General features: G+C 43.6%; 1 pseudogene; it reads right to left on the bottom strand.

Annotated features, from left to right (window-relative positions):
- Positions 1–2,504, bottom strand: part of LOC142789332 (uncharacterized) — a 57,774-nt pseudogene extending 55,270 nt beyond the window's left edge.
- Positions 2,505–21,133: the final 18,629 nt, after the last annotated feature.

Raw genomic sequence — 21,133 nt, 5'->3', positions numbered from 1 at the left:
GCTTCTGGACCAAAGCACGTGGCGCATCCGGCCACACGGAGGCACTTCCAAGGCGACTAAAGAGACTGCCGGCAATTAAAAAGTGCCACCTCCCGTCTTCTAGTTAGGACCCCACATCGCACCGAAAATGGCGTACTCACGCACAATGCTCTTGCAGGCTACCATCACTGGCGTGATCCTGTCTGCCTTCCTCGAGTACAATCCAGAACCACCTGTCCACAAGCTTATGCCAAGGATTGTTTCTGCTTTTGATTGTCGCTTCTGGACAAAAGCACCTGGCCCATCTGTCAACATGGATCCACTTCCAAGGCGACTCAAGGCATTGCCGGTAATTATAAAGCGCCGCCTACTGTCTTCCATTTTGGGCCCGACATCACACCGAGAATGGCATACTCATGCATGATGTTCTTGCAGGTCAGTTATTTGAAGCATGCAGCTTGTGTTAAGAGTAGCAATTACTGCCTGCTTGCGGTGTTGTGTCCACCTTGTCCGAGTGTTTTCATGCGACAGGCGAAATGCTTCGCGTCTGGCATGTCTGCGATTTTCATTCGGTCTTTTACTAATGATCACAGGTCATGTACAATGGAATCCTGATCCCACAAATAAGGTAGAATGTGATGCGTTTTAGCAGGCCCTTAACACCAAGAAGAAGCTGGAAAATGAACTAGCCGCCTTGTCAACCGAGTTAAAGTAGCCCTGAAAAGCAGCCTTTTGTTTTTGAAAGAAATTAAGCGATTAACTGCGGGGCTAGAGGCACTAGAAATTTCTATAGTAGCACCATGTGACAGAGAAACCCTGGCAAACACTGATGCTTTAGGCATGGTGTCCGCACAAGTGGCGGCTATTACGTCTTATTGTAATGACACGAAAACAGGATGTGGCATTCTAACTTCGTTTTGTTTGGCCTAGATTGTGATTTAAATGAAGATATGGCAGCGTATGAACAACATGTAATTAAATTTTGTGAAGAAAAACAGGGCAGTACATTAAAAGGTGATGAATTTGAGCGTGTGCACACGCTTGGTAGGTTTTTCACCGGCAAATGTAGGCCTGTCATCGCCAAGCTAACTTTTTTCAAAGATAAAGAGCGCATTTTGTCTTGTGGACTGAGACTTAGGGTAATGGCATTTTCAGATCGAGAATATTTTTAGCTGGCTACACGGCAGGTACGGAAGAAGCTGCTTGCATTTGCGAAAACACTGCATAAACAATTTAAACTTCTCTTTGACAAAACACTACTGGGCCACCAACATACGTCCATGATGGTATCATGGTATCGCTGTCTCTGTCGTCGAGTCAAAAAGATAGCAACATCAAAACACATGTGAGGGCTCTCTGTCAACAAAGCCAGTTCCTAACGTACCGTCTTTATCAGTTTATTTGCAAACACGCGAAGTCTTATGTCGAAGCGTGACTTCGTTTCGAGCTCCCGTGATGATGCTGACTAGGATGTGATCGCCTTCACAGAGACTTGGCCGTCTCTTGCAACAAATGACACCGAAATTATTTATCTTACGAATATCTATAATATATATAATACAATAGGTCTGACCAGTATTTCTTGCACAGTGACTCTGGTACAACTGACACAGACGCCCCTGTGTCAATCTGCATGCGCACACTTTTCTGATCTAGCTTCAGGCAAATTTCGTAGAGTCGGGTGCGCCCCTCACAGGAATATATATTGTACACCACATGTTCACCCGCGTCACTTTCCTCGCCTATCACGTTCGCAGCGTCTCCATACTCTGTTCCTACACATCTTTACCAAGTATCCAACCCGTTTACACACCAGACAACGGTACTTGTGAATTTTGCAGATAGATGCTTCTTGCTCTGAGCCACATCGGAAACAGTGCAGTGGTTCCGCCCTCCCTGGTGCCAGCAGGAATCCCCAAAGTTTCTTCTCTCCAGCGTAATGGGCGTTTCCCGCTATCTGTTTTGCGGTTAAGGGTGCTGACCATTCCTTGCGCCGACTTGGGCTGAAAATCGTGGCTTTCTTTCCGGGCCAACTCGATACTCCTAGCGATATCGCAGGCCTCTTTAAAAGCCAACTTGCTTGTCTTTAACAGCTCTGCTTGGGTTTCCTTGTCACAAAGTCCTGCCACAAACCGGCCGCGCAGCGCGTCGTCCAGAAACGTTCAGAAATCACAAGATGTCGCCAACCGCTTCAGCTCTACAGCGAAGGCTGTCACCGCTTGCCCATCTTGTTGAAAACAACGATTGAATTTGAAACCCTCGGCAATTATGGAAGTTTTGGGAACGTACTGCTCTTTCAGTGTCTGTACTAACTGTGCGTACGTTTTGCTTTCTGGCTTTTCTGGCTCCAGCAACGTTTTCAGAGTTTTGTAGGCCTTCTTTCCTATTGCGGTTATGAACACTGACACCTTCAGGTCGTCGTTCACCTGGGAGGTCTTCAGGAAGTGGTCAAACCGCTCCACGTAGGACTGAAAATCTTCGTCACCGTCCTAGATGAACTGATCGAACCTTCCCAACGTCGCCATCCTGCCTGTATCTTCCCAGCGCTTCGGAACCGCCGCTATTGGTGTCTTGTAGCCCAGTGGAATTTGAATCCCATCTTCGTCGCCAGTCTGTTGTAGCCTCGAGGGACGAGCAGAGCCAGAGTGGCCTTGAACGAAGAACAGTAAGAAGGTTTATTACTACATGAATACGGAGTACAAAAGAGCACTGGGCGCCCGGTTCACAGCGCTTATATAGTCGTGGAACACCGGCGCTATCAGCGTGACGTCACACAGGCTTCGCATGACACCACATTCATATTAACGTGTGGTGGCAAATAGCGGCGGCAGTGTTGGCATATTTTCGTGTGTCATGTTGTTGAGACTGAGGAAACTGGAATGCTGAAAAAATATCTGTAGGAAATTAACCTATATGTTATTTTACTTCCTCATGGCTGACGCTAAGGGCCAGATATGTTGCCCATTTCGCTGGTTACAAATAAATGCCTGTTTATGTTCGCTGTTCTATACAGACGTGGGAAAACATAGGCACTTATCACAGCACGCTCTTTCATTCCATGCCAGAAGGAACCAGTTTTGGCACCACGTGAATGCAAGCACAGTCAACCCGGCGTTGTGCAAAAGTTTCAAAGCTGCATTACGGCTACTCCTGCTTGCCTCTACTGCTGTTGACAACATTATTGTGTATATTAGATAGCGATAAAAATTACACATTAGCCACATAGCTACTGCATGTCATCGATTTTCAACAAATGGACCAGTGGTGCTCGAAAATCTGGCTGGTAGTGACTTTTTTTATTGTGTAGTTGTATAAGGTAACGTTTGGTGGCGTGGTTTAAACACGTATTTCTTTACTATGCGTACTTTTCAATCAATTCATGTGCTCTTTCGGAGGAGCAGCCAATTTCAGAAGGGCAACCCGAATGCGGTCGCCCTCCCCCTGTTATTATTATTTTGTTATACCCGAAGAAGAGCACGTGTGTTATCCCAAATAGTGATCCTCTTTCATGAAAAATCTTGTATCCACAATTGTGCGCCGTGAAACGCTAATAGATATTTCAAGTGTGTCAAAACTGTTTGAAACTGAAAAAAATGCTGTTCTGGCAAATATATTACCTTTGACTGTGGGTGCGTTCCCACCGTTTACGCACAAAGTGGTTTCGCAAATGTTCAATAGGCGATACACAACTGCCCTGCTGTAAACCGCGTGAAATTGTAAGGAGCCAGTAAACCTCGAAAGTTATCACGCGAACGCAAATATTTTACGCCTACTATGCTGTTTAGAAGCACATGCTCCTTCGCACCCCCTAAAGGGTATTCAAGAATACCAGCTAATCATCCCCTACTTTATGAATACGCTTTTCCTTTTTCAAGCACAGACGACTAAAGGTTAAAAAAATTTTATTTGTGTCTTAATGATATATATAGCGTCCGTTGATGACTACACCAGCAACGCGTTATTTATTTCAAATATAACGAAGGAATAAAAACTGCCATTTCAAGTTATATGTGCAATAAATCTGATGGGCTCTTTTGTAAGCATTCTATCTAAAACAGAGCAGAGGTCAAACAGAAGAATGAAGGGAGCCCCAATAGATTCGTCATGGCTATTCTTATGGTCAAGACATGAAAATAGCCATGAATTGTGCTTAGAATGGGTGGAGACCACATTGCGTTCATAAAACGGAGGCAAAACGGCATCCTAACAACATAGATTTGATTGAAATGAAGCGCTTCAGCCTAGAGAATCGAATTAGCCTCTTTCGCACTTGACTTTTCATAACCCTGCTGCAAAAATCACAACAAAACGACTCCTCCGAAACTAGACACCACCTGGTGTCTACTCAAGACACAAATAAATAGCTGAAGTCATCCCACTCTGCAATCTCAGGCTTTGAAAAAGATGTGCCATTATTGGTGTTGAGCTGTATTCATTTTGAATTTATTTGTGTGTTGAAAGCACTTTTGAATTCTCTTAGCTTGCTTACGGGCTGCTTCGGGCTGTTTCGAGCTGTTTGCTCCCTTTGTTCATCCATTCTATCTCATCCCCATTCTAAAGAAAATGCTTACGAATTAACCCCCCCCCCCCGCCCCATCGACATAGGCCGTCGCTAGTAAAATACGTTTTGCGATAGTGTAACACAGATAATCTTTACCCCAACTGCGTCACGCTATAGCGTCTTCTCAACCGCCCTGTATTATTCCTCATGAATGGCAAACAAGTAAAGCAGTCTTTATTTTAAAATTCATTAACTGCTCCGATCCGCTGGAAGGGCCCCTAAGCTACCCTCTATTTTTTTTCAAACATTTCAAATAAACACATGCATCATATGAAAAATGCTGCATAATCAACGATTCTCCACGTGGCAGCTCAACAAGCCGCCAGTGCTCCACAAATTACAAGAAACACTCTTTCCATACGTTTCGGACTGGCACGTGGCGTCAAGAAGTTGAATCACATGTGCAGAATAAATTTGTTGCGATTGGTCAAGGAAGCACCTATGACTTTCTGTTAGTCTACAAGTAGCTGTCGATGCAACTTGTCGTTTATCGTGGTGCCCGGATGCATGCACGAGCTTGCAAATCAACTACTTTGGCCCATAGCACAGGGTTCATACCAGCACGATTCCTGTAAGCACCCACTGCTACAGCAACAGCGATTCGCCAACAAGCACACGGTTGACAGAGGGCGGAGTCGCGGCAACCGTAACAAGACAATGTTTGGAGCAATATGTCATCGATGATGTATGCCGCGCAAGATTGGGAGAGGTGCTTGGCAAGAGGGCAAAGCGGCTTCAGGAGAGGTTCTAACTTCGGGTAGTGAAAAGAAAAAACGAAAAGAGCGATCGCTGTGCTTAGATATTGAAACGCTTTTAACCCTGCAATAGTGCAGCACCGTTTCAAAAAATTTTCACGGCTGTAAGGTCGTTGTGCACTTGCGCACAACTTCCCCACCACAACTCAATTTTCACCTCTGGGTGGTTAAATATTGCATCCGGTTTCTGGCTGCATGCAGTATAGTATATATTGCGTACCTGAACTGTTCAGTTATTAAAATATTTCTTGGTGTATGGTTGTGAGATTGGTGGCCTGAAAATCAAATGACACATGCCTAGACCACCAGAGCTATTTTCACTGATACATACTGTCAAACATGAAACTTTGCTGCATCATTGCATGATCTACATTGATTTTATTAGGATGGCACAGGAAACCTAGTTTGGCGTGTTTGCGAGCAGAAGCAGCGTCACTCGTTGAGTAATAGGGGGCGTTTACATTATTTAAACCACATCAAGCTAGCAGAGAAAGCAAACATACGAATGCATACAAATTATGACTTGAAATTTCTGATTTTGTTTCTGAATCACCAAGACTGAATTTTTAAAGTGAACTGAAAGGTATTGTTGGGCTTACAAAGCAAGAAAAAAGGAAAAATAACTCGGACCTCCTCTTGTTGTCTGCGAAGCTAACCCCGCTAGTAGCAACATAATCACCACCCCCACCCCCACCACCTTCTTTGCTGCGAATTAATTTTAATTGGCATAAATGTTGTTGCCACATTTATTAACTCGTATTCTGTCCCTGCTCATTTTATCAATGCAGCTAGCTAGTTACACAAGCCTTGTCTACCCCACACAGACAACTGCCGCTAGCTAGAATGGGGCATGCTCAACATAATGGCACGCTGAACCCACGTCACACTGCAGTAGTTGACCTTGTTTTAAGTGCATCGTAAAGACGTGATTATGCAAAATGGTGTGACTTTGGCTACGTGTATGCACCATTTAGCTCACACTGCCGATCCACTGAACAAGTTTGACATCCCACATTAATTAGCATTGGTGACAGGCAGGCACTTTACTAAAGGCTACGCGACACATAGGCGGACGACATAAGCTTCCGTCATTTTGCAGTAAGCTTACACAAGTTGCATATCAAAACATTACCTGTACTCTACTATGTACCCTCGAATCGGAAGAAAAAAGATTGATCACTCAAGTCGCACGTACGCGACTAGCCGCAACTGTCCGTCCTACTTACTCGCCGAATACTAGCACACTACGGCAAGCGGTTGATTAAGGTGCACGTGACAGGTATTAACAAGAAAGCACGTGTACACAAGAACAGTAACTTATAATCACCAATAAAATCTGTCTTGTTGCTGGCGATGCTGAAACTCTCATTCTTTGCCCAAATCACCACGTTGACAAAATCAGTGTTGCGAGGTCTCGGTAAGGCAGCATTGATGAAATCAGGTGAAATTGCTCGAAATAAGGCCAGGGAAGTGTTCATTCACAACAAATATTAAAATTCTGTCAAGCCTAATTAACAAAAGTGATATTTACCTTTCAGGAAGGCAGCGATCGTACGGTCAACCAGCAAATATCAAAATCTACTGTCAATCAGCTTGGCGAGTTGGTATAACGACCGAAATAGTGGTTGGCGCGAGAGACTCGGAAATGAATTTTCTTATAAAGTAGCATGCCATTTACAGCTTTTATAAAGCCCCAGCTGGCTGCAAAACCTACAAAAAAAGCGTACTACTTCTTACAACTGTGCCAAACTTGCGTTGCGTGTCACGCAAACATTAGATTAAAATGGTCACGATCTGCGCATTGTAAAATACGACTCTCAGGCCGTGATTTAGCTGACGTCTGCGCCACACGTTTGCGTGATTCTGCGCCAAACACAACCAGAGGGACCTGACCACGATTGAAGGACACCAATAAACAGAATCAGAAAGAAAATTCAGGCAATCCTTGAAGCATTGCGAAAACCAGCATCAGCTGATCCGATTGCAGCATTTATGTCCTTTCATCACGCCAAAGTTCCGGACGGTATGCCGCTGCAGTAGTCTTGAACTCGACATGTGTGAAAAGCCACGGTTGTACGTGCAAGAATGACAGCCGTAAAAAGGCCAACAAGTGCATTTTTGTCCTATCTAATTATGTGGTACTCTAAAGTGCTAGGCGTTGCCATAAGGTTGAGTTCAAACTATACAATTCAATACAATAATGCTGTTTCAACCACACCGTGGGCCGTGGGCTCGGTGCTTCACTCAGAAATAAACACTGGATACGCCTTTGTAAAAGTGATCACCCAGCATGGTCACATGTGTGTGTACTTTTAATCTCAGATACACCTCGCTCTGAATACGACATACGCGAGACCACGTGAACACAATACGGCAGCTCGTAAATGACAACTAAGCGTATACACATGCATGGTGTGGTGACAAATGCGCAAAGGCTTAAAACTCCACCACGACCGTTCGCTAACTTAGTCCTAACAACATTACATGTATACACTCTAGAAAAGTACCATATTATGCTACCAGCGAGCGCATAAGCAAAACATTGCAAAAATAACGAGGACTAAGGAAGAGTGTGCACAACACGAGCACTAATATTCAACATTTTTGATACCTTCACCGCTAAGGAAAACTCTGCATTGGTGCAAAACCATTGGTCAGATTAATAGTTGTGTTTTTAAGGCTTAGCAACGTACCTGATTCTTTTCGTTGCAACAATAATATTGCACACTACATTATCACTGTTTCATTTATTAAACCATGGAGCCACAACATCAGTATGAATGGTTCATTGAGAAAGAGTCTGGGGCTCTGATAACAGGAAAACAAGTAGGAATTATTTTGCAATTGGCAATTAACTTAACCAAGAAATTCATGTATACATAAAATATATATATAATAATACATCAATTGGGCAGCAACTCAAAAGATTTTTTGAGGCAGCCATATCAAATTATGTATACATATTCAAACTTTGCTGCCCAATGTGTGCTGTGTGTTGGTGTTGCCGTGTTCTGCGAATAGTGCTGAAGTCTAAATCAGGATGTTGACGGCACAGCACCCACAGTCAACTAAGCTAGCTATTTCAGCGAAGCAACCACGCCTGATAAATATACCTAGCACCTAACATTCGTATCTGATGTCACAGAGAACTGATGCGGCAATGTCCTCAAAAATTGCCCTCAGACATACCGACCATCAAATCCTTTCAAAAGACCTGTAGGTTTCGAATAACATATTGATAATGACATCATTTATTCTGTCTCGTCCTATACATATGCCATGCGGCATGAGAAATTCCAGCTAGACATTTGAGCGTTTTTCCCAGCCTTTAAATCTGTCATGCTTGCCTCCACGATTCACCTACTCATCGTGACCAGTTCATCAGATGAGCACAGATCACATCTGCATTCTGCGATCCAACACCTGAACAAGGCACATTTGTCAGCAAAAGCAGATGTCCGTTTGTTGTGCAAAAGATCACCTTTTCTATTCCTGTCACATCAGCATTCAGTGTTCAACTCTACCCAGGTGTATTTATAGGTGTTGAGAGCTTCGCATCTCCGAATGCTAGATGCTGATAGACCCTACAAGCTTCTTTCTCTTATTTTTTTCAACTACTATACTAGCATTTTGTACTATGGTGCCAGGCTATTCTACACATTCCCCCCACTTCGTGCCATTGATTCACAGAAATGGCACTATATTGAGCTCCCTTACACCAGGAACTCCCATTCGGACTCTCGTGGATCAACAGATGTTTTCGTGACCGTATATAGTACTCTCTAAAAATCAGAAAAAAGTTCAAACATGCATCATCGTATGACATCATGAACGCAATTTGTGCTATAAGTCTGAGATAGAGTGCGTGGAACTTAAAGCGGGTGAAGTGCGTGGAACATCTAACGGGGCAAACGGAACTTGAAGTGCGTGCCATGAACAAAGTAGGAAGTCGGCAAGAAAGAAGCTGGCACAGATGTTATTAAATAATAAGCAATCACTGAAGCGCCGATTTGACGCAGACGCAGCATTGTTCGAAGCATGCGCGAGACACGGAAAAAGAAGAAGAGTCGCAGTTGTGGCCCGAGGAAGACGAGCCACGCAACAGGACGGTCGGGTTTCGGACCAGAGCCAAGGCTACTACCTCCATCGTCCGGTGACCTAATGGGTCTTCAGGACTACCAGGCCGCGCTGACGTTCTCATGCCCGCGCACAGGCCTGAGCTGTTGAACTTCGGGCTCGAGCTCTGGCGAGGCTGTCTGGCCGGGACACTACCTCGGGTCCAGTGTGTCCAATGCAGCGTCAGCTGGTGCAGTGTCCACCAGTGGCCTAGGAAGGCTTATTCTCCTACGGCTCGTGTGGCTGCCCAACAACGATGCCAACTACAAAGACAACAGCATCGACCTCATGCTTCGCGCCCCGGCTCCTACGCAATGACGTGGGTGAAGCGCTACTTCTTTGATATTCCGCGACACATTCTGTGTAGAAAGTGAGTGCTTAGGACTTGTGCTTAGGGACTAAGATACGCCTGCTGCACTTCTATGCAAGTGTATCCATAAGATAGGAATCGCTACACGTTGGGCTAAGTGCTCTGGAGCTATTGTCAATAAATATTTGCTTCAAATGGACTCATCCTTCGGGAAGTGACTTGAGGTGTTTTCTGGGACCTCCCAAGTCGAACCTTCACGTTGTGCGAAACGAGAACCACAACAGTACAATGTCCTTGACGGAGAGAGAGATAAAGATGCAAGGAAAGGCAGGGAGGTTAACCAGACGCACATCCGGTTTGCTACCCTGCACTGGGGAAGGAATAAAGGGGAGAAAAGAGGTTGTAGACAGATGAGAAGGTACACACAATCACGAGCACACTCGCGGAGCACACACAGTCTACAGGCGGTCGCTCAAGTTTGTTGACTTTAGGTAAATTAGCAGTGCTTTAGTTGCTTTCTGCGCAACTGAGGCAGATGCCCAAGGTCCTAGTATCTTCTGCACACAAAATGGTCCGGGGTCAAGTTGATTCAAAACCATCCGGAGCTGGCATCGCTGTGTGTCGTAGCAAGCGCAGCTGCACAGGACGTGTTCGATGGTCTCTTCAGCTGCGCAGTAGTCGCATGTAGGAGTGTCTGCCATACCAATGCGAAAGGAGTACACCTTTGTAAATGCAACACCCAACCAAAGGCGGCATAACAGTGTCGCATTGGAGCGGGAAAGTTGTGATGGTAGCTTTAGCTTGAGCGAAGAATCCAGTTCATAAAATTGACACCTTTGGAAGCTGGTAGACGACCAGAACGTGCGTGTTAGATCTCGAGCCAGCAGGTAAAGTTGTCTTGCTGCATCATTTCTTGATAGAGGAATCGGAACTACACGGGTTCCTTCATAGGCTGAGCGGGCTGCATCATCGGCTAATTGATTTCCGGGAATACCGATATGTCCAGGCAGCCATTGATATATAATATCATGCCCTCGAGCTAGAGCTTCATGATGGCAATGTCTTATTGCTTGTACCAATTGGTCATGACTCCTCCTACGCATGGCAGACTGCAAACTCTGAAGCCTTGCCTTCGAATCACAGAATATGACCCATTTTCCTGGACGTTCTTGAACGAGATATTGTAAAGCAGCCCTTATAGCAGCAAGCTCTGATGCCGTAGATGTAGTTATATGCGACAACCTAAACTTGATTGTCATTGCTGCAGCCGGAATTACAGCGGCACCGGATGAGCTGCTGGACGAGACGGACCCATCAGTGTATATCTGCGTTCGGTCTAAGTACAACTCATGTAATAATTGCAGTGTTGCTTGCTTCAATGCTACTCTGGAGTGATTGCTTTTCTTTTTGATTCCCGGAATTTCTAGACGTACTCGCGGCTGGTCGAGGCACCACAAAGGACATGCCATTCTCGCAGCTGACGTATATCCTGATGGAATGCTGTTTAGGTGCTTGGCTATGACGTCTGAAAACATAGCACGTGGTCTTCTGAAGGGTAGAAGGGCCAAGTGGTGGTCGGGGACACGGCCAGCATGTCGAATGTCCTTGACAGACTCGTCTTATAAGCACATATGGTGGCCATTCGGTTCTCTGGCATGTCCTGAAAACTTTTGCCCACTATCTGAGCAGCATTAGAGCATTTTTAGTTGGAGACTGAAGCCGATAGATTCTAAAAATGTCACTGAATTATGTGGTTGGGCCTGTAAAGAATGCAAGCATTGCCACAATGCGACTGAATTTTCAAGTGCCTCAAAGCAGTCTACCCAGGTGGTACGTGCACCCACGTGATTCTATACACCTTATGTTATCTGCCTGGGGAAGCCTTTGGATTTTCCTTGTACTTGGGTGTACATGAAAGACTCTAGTGATATGCCTAATTGTGTCTACAAGTGGGCATAAATAGTTAGTACTTATGTCACTTCATTGGAAGAAATTAAGTGAGTTCTTTGTCACTAAATATATGAGTACATCTCCTATAAGTACAAGTTACAATCCGTCATATACAATCGTGGCATCTATATTTCCATGAACGGCAGCAAATAATAAACGTATCAATATTCAGGTCATACGCAATAATCCATATCTTAGGAGCTGTTAACATTATCATTGATGTCCAGATACATAGCCCAATCTACATGTTCACCTGTTCAAGAGAAATGTAGACCTTGAAAATGTAGCAACTGGTTGACATGGCAACAATTACTGCCATCCGCAAGAATTATATGCTTCGACGCTGCTATACTTTCAGTGGTGCAGAGTCGTTTGCCAGTAATAGGAGACATATTTGCTTCAACATATGCTGTGACCCAAGCACTGACCATTTATGCCCACCTGCAAGCAGAATTAGGCATAGTGGCACAACTAGACACTCTTTCACGCCAAAGAACACGTGTATTGCTATAGCAGTCAGAAAGCTTGATTAGGACTGACAGATCAAGTTCGTATGGATTCTTGATATTAGAACACTACTACAAAGAAAAATAGAAACGAATGAGCCACAGAAACACAAGCGCTCATTAACAGCTAAAGTTTATTCCAATATACAGAGCAGATATATACATCCACATGGCTATACGCAAAAATGACCAGCAAAAAAAAAACAAAACAAGTTGAACACAAGGGTAAAGGATTTCTTTACCATGCAATGTAATTGAAGGAAGTTGATTCATGATTGTTCTTATCTTGAGTCTACCTTCTCAATTAGTTTCTTTTCTTTTCAAAACATTCTCACAAGAGAACTCGGGAAGCTTGTGCTCGTGCACGTGACACAACATTGTTTTTTTACTTCTTTATCGTTGCAGTCTAAAAACCAGAAAGCTTGCTTAATAACACGACTACATATAGCACTTATTCCCCTACTTGTTTATGTGAAAATTTACTATATGAACTTGATTCGACTTCACTCTTGCCATAATTGTTATGTATCTCCTGCCTAATTAGTTCTTTTTTAACTAACAACAGTACACTGCAACAATGCTATTTAGACTCCTGGCAGCTTTAGTGCAATCAACTAAACTTGATGCAGACAGTAGGTAAATGCAGCAAATATTCTTGCACTTGACTGAGTCGAGCACACATTCAAGCTAAATAACCCTACTGGAACGTTCCGTATGAAATCTTATGGAAAATATATGGACTCCGTAACATTTCCTTATGCTACATACGGAAAAATTATGGAGTTTTATGGAAATATACGGAAGTTGTATGGCATTCACGGAAAGCTTCTTATGGAGTATAAGGAAGGATAAAGAAATTGTATGGCGTATACGGAAAGCTTTTTATGGAGTATACGGAAAGATAAGGAAAATGTATGGCATTTATGGAAAGCTTTTTATGGAGTATATGGAAGGATAAGGAAAGATAAGGAAACTTATGGAGCATACGGAGAGTTCATGATGGAAGATATGGAAGGATAAGGAAAGTGTATGGAGTGTACAGAAGCTTTCATAAGGAAAATGCAGAATGTAAGGTCTTACGGAAATATACAGATTTTGTAAGGTGCTTATGAAAATGTGCAATAGTGTATGAAAGGCATGTGGATTGTTGCAAAAATGTGGAAACTCTACAGTTGTTGTCACATTTTAAGCAGGAAATCCGAGCTCTATAAAGTTATAAATGAATGCACAGTGACATATATAGTACAAAAGAATAACGCAAGCTAGTCTGTGTTGTCAGTCACCGCTGTTCGCCCTTTTCCAGAATGAATACAACTTCTGCAGATGACCAGGTGCTAAAGTCTGTCACACGAAAAATGTGTCATTCACAAGGAATGACAATAACTGTCATTTTACTTGCATGCTGTCACACGAAAACAAATCAAGCAAAAAAAGCATAACTTCAAGGGCTCGTTTTTTGGTAGAAACAATAATAATAAGAACTAAATTCAATGTGAATGAACATGTCAATATAATGAAACTGTTCTCATTAACATTGGCAAAGAGAAATGTCATTTTAAGTTATCGACCATGAGCTTAGCTCTCCTGAGCACCGACAAAAGAAATGAAAATCTATGAAAACTAATTGCATGTAGCCTAAAAATAATTTTTTATTGATAGTATGTGCTCCTCCAATATAAATACAGCTATACACAACTTGCCCCAGCTTCACGACAGAAACGAGGTAGGGGCAGAGGGAGTGGTCAGAAAAATAATTAAGTATGAGAGCACAACTGATATGTACAAACACATAATGGTGCTTATCACTGATGCCCGGATGGTCGTGTATAGAGCTGGGTCGTTTTGAGATTTTCAAAAGCATTGTTTGAGACCACCATGCAGATTACGCTTCAATTGTAGTGCTACATAAGACACAACTTATGGGCCAGCTTTAATGAATAAGAAGATTATAGGTTAAACAAATGCTTTAAAATATATCATATCATGGCTTCATGGACGCATACAAGCTATGTAAAGCGCAATAAAGTGAGGACGCATGAGCTTCTCTTGGTGCTTCAGTTCTACATAGATGCTTCAACTGTCCTGCAAAGAAATTTAACCAATGTATGTGTGTGCAACATTGTCCATTTTAAACTATCTATATGTATATATAAAATTCCTACTGCGAGTTAAGCTACGTAGCACTCCATAACTCTTCCTTTTATTAAGGGCACTTTTTCAAACAATCAACATTATTCATTTTCTGTCTGACGAATTCATGCCCGCAATTCTTGGTTTGGCTCGATCACAATTGTGCAGCCCTTATTTTGGAGGAATCAAAAAACATCAACCAAAATATATTTTGGAACTGCTTCTCGGTGATATTGCCTTCCCTCAACTGCCACAGCTTGAGATGAGTCATATAGCAATTCTCGCGCATACGTAGGGCCTACCCTTGAAGAAACTGGTCCGGCTGTGAATTGCTCAGTTTTTTCTCAAATAAATTTTTTGGTCTGAGTTTTCTCACTTCTCGAGTCCCTTCACAATCAAGCAGACCCATTGTTCCCCTTAGTCCTTAATTTTGTTATATTATGAAATAAATAAAAAAATTAATAATGAAAATAAAACTACTAATAACTGTTGCGCAAAAAACACAGTCCCACATACGTACTTGAACGCAATATTGCTTTTATTTTGTTTTAGAACCTAAGGCATTAGAAAAGATAGCAGTACAATAAAAACGTTGAAAAAAATTAAACTTGGCGGGACTGGAACCTGCGCCACTTAGTTGTGCTCGCGTACGTGAACTGAGTGCGTTAGCTTGCTAAGCTATGCGTGCTGAAGGTAGCACGTGAGTTTAAGTTATGTATATAAATTCGCTTTTTACACGCTATGTGTTGGCATATTTATGTACGATATGCGATCGTATCTATTGTTGTGTGCATATGTTTTGGGATTGTATATACGCCACATGCTTTTCGCATGTCTTTCAACTATAGATTGCTGCCCCGCCGCGGATGAAAACAAGTATTTTTACACCCACACACAAGCTTCAGCAGTTGAAGGTTGTTTCCCGGGGCTCTCTTGCGATTGAGTCGGCCTCCACAGGGAATTAGAGTGATACGCCATTAATCCCTGCATCTAGCTGTATTCCACTTAGTAGCTCTATCGCTTGATGACAAATCGAGCGCGGGGCGCGACGCTATTGCGCACGACCATGCCTCGCGTAGTGGCGACATCAGCTGACTGCGCCAGCCCGCTTGCTTCGATATGCTTCAGAGCAAAGAAATGTCATACCTTGAAAGATTGCGTACTGCACTATGTCAAAATGTTACTGCTTTGTAGCCATTCTATGATTCATTGAGAATTGATAACTCTGATATCACTACTGTAGAGCTTTGCGTCCGGGACACGCACCTAACGTGAAACCGCACTACGTCTGGCGTAGAAGCAGTAGGAGGCTGTCGTCTGCTAGAACAAAAACAAAACAAAGACCTGCGAAAATATTCATAAGTTGTAACTTGTTTTTTGAATAACCGTTTATCACTTTTAAAGTTATTTTGCCAGATAACATACATTTTTTTAGTTTATAGCAGCGACAATTGTTTTTTTTCTATTTTTCTCACACAGATATCCAAGTCAAATCCATTCACAGCTAAAGCCACATGTTGTTTGTCTTCTTTGTTTCCGTGGGCATGCCGTTTGGGTGCGTCTCTCATGTGTTCGCGCTGCTACACACGAGAGCACGAAATGTTAAATTTACGCAAGGAAGCGCCGTTCCTCGTTCGTGTGATGTGCTAAGATTGCGCCCTATTCCCGCGGTTGTTCGAGTGCGGATCAAGTGCGAGTCGTCCAAGGAATCGGCGGGTTGGGCGGGCGCTCGAAGGACTCCGAGGTGACGGCTGACGCCTGTGGTCGCTTCCCTCAGGACAGTGTGAAAGAAACTAAAGGTAAGGGGGACACTTTTTTATGTAGACCAAGTATGCCACTCAGTGCAAGTGTGTGTTGCTGCACTCGAACGAGGCGTCGTGAAACGGCAACCTTACGCGCCTTTGCGAGTGCGGTTGCCGATTCGCTTTGACAACGCTAACGCCAGCAGAGCCATGGCGCATTGGCGCGGCCTTACTGGAGCTAATTTGAGACAACTGTGGCAACATGCATGTGTATGGTGATCGATTTTTTCATATGTGCAATGTAGTGAGGAAGACGCACACGGCGCTTGCTACGTTTATTTATTTATTTATTAGAATACCCTCAGGGCCCGTAGGGCATTACAGAGGGGGTGGGTACAACATTTTATAACACACAAAGGAATAAGGACAAGAAAAAAAGACAAAAAAAAGAAACAAGTGTCAGATGCGTAAATCACGAAGGTAACATAAATCAACCAAAAATGTATAAGTAAGAATTCAAGCACATACAAGACAAAGATAATGGAAACTGCGTATAGTTACAAACATTGCTGAGAAATTGCAGTCTTGAATAACAAAGGGTCTGTTATTGTTACAACGGAAGAGGGAAGGTGGTTCCAATCAGCGGCTGTTTTCGGTAAGAAGGCTGCTGAAAAGAATTTGGTGCGGCAAAACGGAATGGCAACCTTATGCTGGTGATCAATGCGCAATGAGTGATATGACGGTTGTGAAATGAGGTCTCGCTTCATTGATGGATTGTGAAAAAATATCTTATGAAAAAATGCAGTCGCACCAGTTTCCTCTGGATAGTTAAATTGGCCAGGTCAAGGTTAGATTTGATCGCTTATATGCTAGCAGTACGGGAATAATTAGAACAAATGAACCGAGCTGAGCGGTTCTGAACAGATTCTAACGCGTTGATTAAACTTTGCTGCACGGGATCCCATATAGCAGACGCGTACTCAAGCTTTGGGCGAATTAGTGATCGGTATAGTAGAATTTTGAGGGACAGCGGAGCGCGAGAAAAGTTGCGGCGTAAGTATCCTAGCGTTCGGTTAGCGTTATTACAGATGTAGGTAACATGCGTGTGCCAAGATAGATTATTGGTAATGTAAACGCCGAGGTACTTATATGAAGAGACATGCTGGAGGGGAACTGCGTTAATTCTGTAGGTACAGGGGGGAGAAATAGATCGCAGGGTTATTGACATGCATTTTGATTTGTTAGAGTTGAGAGTCATAAGCCATTTATTGCACCAGCTTGAGACAGTGTCAAGGTCTGACTGTAGAAATTGGTTATCTGATTCATTGTTTATTTCGCGGTAAATTACACAATCGTCTGCAAATAGCCTTATAGTAGAGTTAATGCTGTCGGGTAGATTATTAATATATATAAGGAAAAGTAAAGGGCCGAATACGGAACCTTGGGGTACGCCGGATGTTACTTTAGAAAGAGGTGAGTTATAGTCATTAGTTGTTACAAACTGAGTGCGATCAGTCAGAAAGCATTCAATTCATTTAAGAATGTTCGGGTCAATGTTTAAGGCACTAATTTTCAGGAGGAGTAATTGGTGAGGTACTTTATCGAAAGCTTTTTGAAAGTCAAGAAAAATGCAATGCACAAGTGAGCCGCGATCTAAAGTCGATGCTATGTCATTAGTAAAATAAAGAAGTTGGGTTTCACATGAGTAACTTTTTCGGAATCCGTGCTGGTAGGGAGTAAAAAAAGTTTGATTCTAGGAATGAGACAAGGTTGGAGTAATTATATGTTCTAACATTTTACAAGGAACACTGGTTAGGGAAATTGGTCTGTAATTGAGAGGAGACTGTGTGTTACCAGACTTGTGCAGAGGGACCACCTTCCCCACTTTCCAGTCAAGCGGCAAAGTGGAGGTCTGAATAGATTGCGAAAAGATTAGGGACAAGTAAATTGATGAATACAATGCAGTGTTTTTTAGAAACTTTGAGTTGATTTCATCTACGCCACAAGAAGAGGATAACTTAAGCTTGTGAATTAAATTTTGCACTCCAACGGCATCAACGGTAACAGGATACATAGGTAAAAAATCACGACTAGGCATTTGTGGCAACGCAGAAGCAGAACAACTTGAAAAAGAAGTAACAAAAAAATCATTTAATGCAATGCAACACTCTTCACAGCAAACTGGCTGCCCGTCTGAGTTCGTAAGCGAAATGTTTTTCTTTTCCGTAGGTTTAACAGTTTTCCAAAACTTAGAAGGGTTGGTTACAAGAATTGAGGGAAGGGTATTATTAAGAAAAACGCGCTTGGCTTCCTTGATAGCTGCTCTGTATTCGGAAAGGACAGATTTGTACACGTGCCAACGGGCGAACGAATTAGTCTGCTTTGCCTGACGGAACAATCGTTTCTTTTTATTCCGCAATTTTTTATGTCAGTTGTGAACCAAGGGGGGCGTTGGCGACCCTTGATAACGTATGTGGGAATGTATCGCGTGATTAAAGATTCAACTTTCATTTTGAACAAGTTCCAGTTTTGTTGAACACTGCGATCAAAGAAGCCATTAGCAAAGCTCTCAAAATTCGATTCGAGTTCACTGTTGATTGAGTCATAATCGCCGCGTGAGTAGTCTCCTATTGTTTTCCGATTGTTTGACCTACGCCTTAAAAAACCTGTTAGAATGAAGTGTACGAAACAATGGTCACTTATGCCTGGGATATATGAAATAGAATGGACAAGGTCTGGTACAGTGGTGAGAATCAGATCAAGAACATTTGATGAAGTGGGGCCCATTCTTGTTGGCTGCGTTACGAGTTGGGTAAGGTTAAAGTCTTCGCACAGTTCCACGAAATGTAAACTGTCGGCTGAAAGTGAGCTTAATGAACAAGAAGGAAGTGACCAGTTTATTTTCGGGTAGTTAAAATCGCCTAGAAGAAAAACAGGTGTATGCGGGTGCCTTTTGACAATATCATTCAAAGCATCATGCAGTTGCTCGCAAAACACTGGCGTCGCACTCGGAGGGCAGTAACAGCCACAAATTATGACATTTTGATAGTTGACATGGAGGGAAACACAGACAAATTCTAAAGGTGATGCTATTACAACTTGGCTAAAAACTATATAATCAGCTACGGCTATAAGTACACCACCTCCTGACGATTCTTCTCTATCACATCTGTAAATGGTATAATTATTTTCAAAATCGAACAGCTCTACACTTGCAATGTTAGGGGTAAGCCAGGTTTCCGTTAACACTACAACATCGGCGGCGCAGTCATCAAAAATTGAAGATAATGCATCCCGTTTGTTAAGAACACTTCGTACGTTAGAATATAAAACTGAGTAGTTACGATAAGTGGCCGAGGGGTGAACTTTGTTAGGATAAGAGCGTATCTTCGTCGGCATGCGTAGCGGAGGACGAAGCTTCTGATGAGTTCTGCGCATGTGTATGCAGCTCACAAACGCTGTCGGTCACCGGAGAGTACACAAAGCACTTTTTGTTGATGTAAAGCTTATTGTACTTGACGGTATACTTCTCGCCACTCGCCTTGCCGAATTCAAAAAGCTTCTTGCGCACGCTTCTTGTTGCGCGGCAGAAATCCTCGCTGATTGACACATGAGACTCGCGAAAACTACTTCTAGACTGCAGTATGCTTTCTCGGAACTTAAAAGAAGCAAATTTTACGATCACTGGTCGAGATTTGCCAACTACGAATCTGCCTAGCCTGTGCGCGCGGGATATGCGGTCGTCGCTACTTCCCAAGTTTAGCTTCAGAGCTTCATTGAGGATTTGGCAAACTTTTTCTTCTGATTGCGCCCACGTTTCCGAATCGCAATCTTCTATTCCATACAAAATCAAGTTTTCTCGGCGAGAGCGATCTTCAAATTCGTCAAGGCGCTTGTTAACCGAAAGTACCTCTGGTACCCGTTGACGATTCGGCTCGCTGTCTGAGAGCCGGACACATTCCTCAACTGCGCATAATCGGTTGTCTAATTCTGCCACTTTTTGTTCAAGAGACACTTGCGCCTCTCTAACTTCGTTAATGGATTCCATAAGTTCTTTGTGTTTTGCGTCTATCTTAGAGTGCAGCCCCTTAATCAACGAGATTAACTCGTTGTATTGCTTCCCCGTATCTTCTTTTGGCGGGCCCGGGTTTTCCTCAACATCACCGGACATAGCCAGAAGCCTAACGACATGAACGCACTCGCAAATGGACATAGGCAAAACTTGTGGGCATGAAAGCATCAGCAAACAAACGTTGTTTGTTTTTTAGCATAGAGGGAAACCGGTGAACAAACCTGCACAATATAACAGAAGGGTGTCAGATGCGTGTACATCTTCGCTGAAGTTCCATGCCCACTAAAGGGGCGGCCGAAGATCCAGCTCCTTATATAGCTGCCAGTTGATGCATCCGTCGATGCTGATAACTGTGGGGGGTCGAGCACCGGCAGGCATTCCCGAACGCGCAATCCGAAAGGCTGGCAAGCGAGAAAGTCAGGTGATCGCAGGGTTTGGTTGAAGCGCGTGTCCAGGAACGCTACCGGGTGCGCAGACGCGGCTCCGGGCAAAGGACTGGTACATGAGGCAATGACGATCGAGATCTGCATAATATAACAGAAGGGTGTCAGATGCGTGTACATCTTCGCTGAAGTTCCATGCCCACTAAAGGGGCGGCCGAAGATCCAGCTCCTTATATAGCTGCCAGTTGATGCATCCGTCGATGCTGATAACTGTGGGGGGTCGAGCACCGGCAGGCATTCCCGAACGCGCAATCCGAAAGGCTGGCAAGCGGGAAAGTCAGGTGATCGCAGGGTTTGGTTGAAGCGCGTGTCCAGGAACACTACCGGGTGCGCAGACGCGGCTCCGGGCAAAGGACTGGTACATGAGGCAATGACGATCGAGATCTGTAAAATATAACAGAAGGGTGTCAGATGCGTGTACATCTTCGCTGAAGTTCCATGCCCACTAAAGGGGCGGCCGAAGATCCAGCTCCTTATATAGCTGCCAGTTGATGCATCCGTCGATGCTGATAACTGTGGGGGGTCGAGCACCGGCAGGCATTCCCGAACGCGCAATCCGAAAGGCTGGC

Source organism: Rhipicephalus microplus, chromosome 2, assembly GCF_043290135.1.
Source record: "Rhipicephalus microplus isolate Deutch F79 chromosome 2, USDA_Rmic, whole genome shotgun sequence".
In the NCBI taxonomy this organism is placed as follows: domain Eukaryota; kingdom Metazoa; phylum Arthropoda; class Arachnida; order Ixodida; family Ixodidae; genus Rhipicephalus; species Rhipicephalus microplus.
This window is presented reverse-complemented; position numbering and strand designations above follow the sequence as displayed.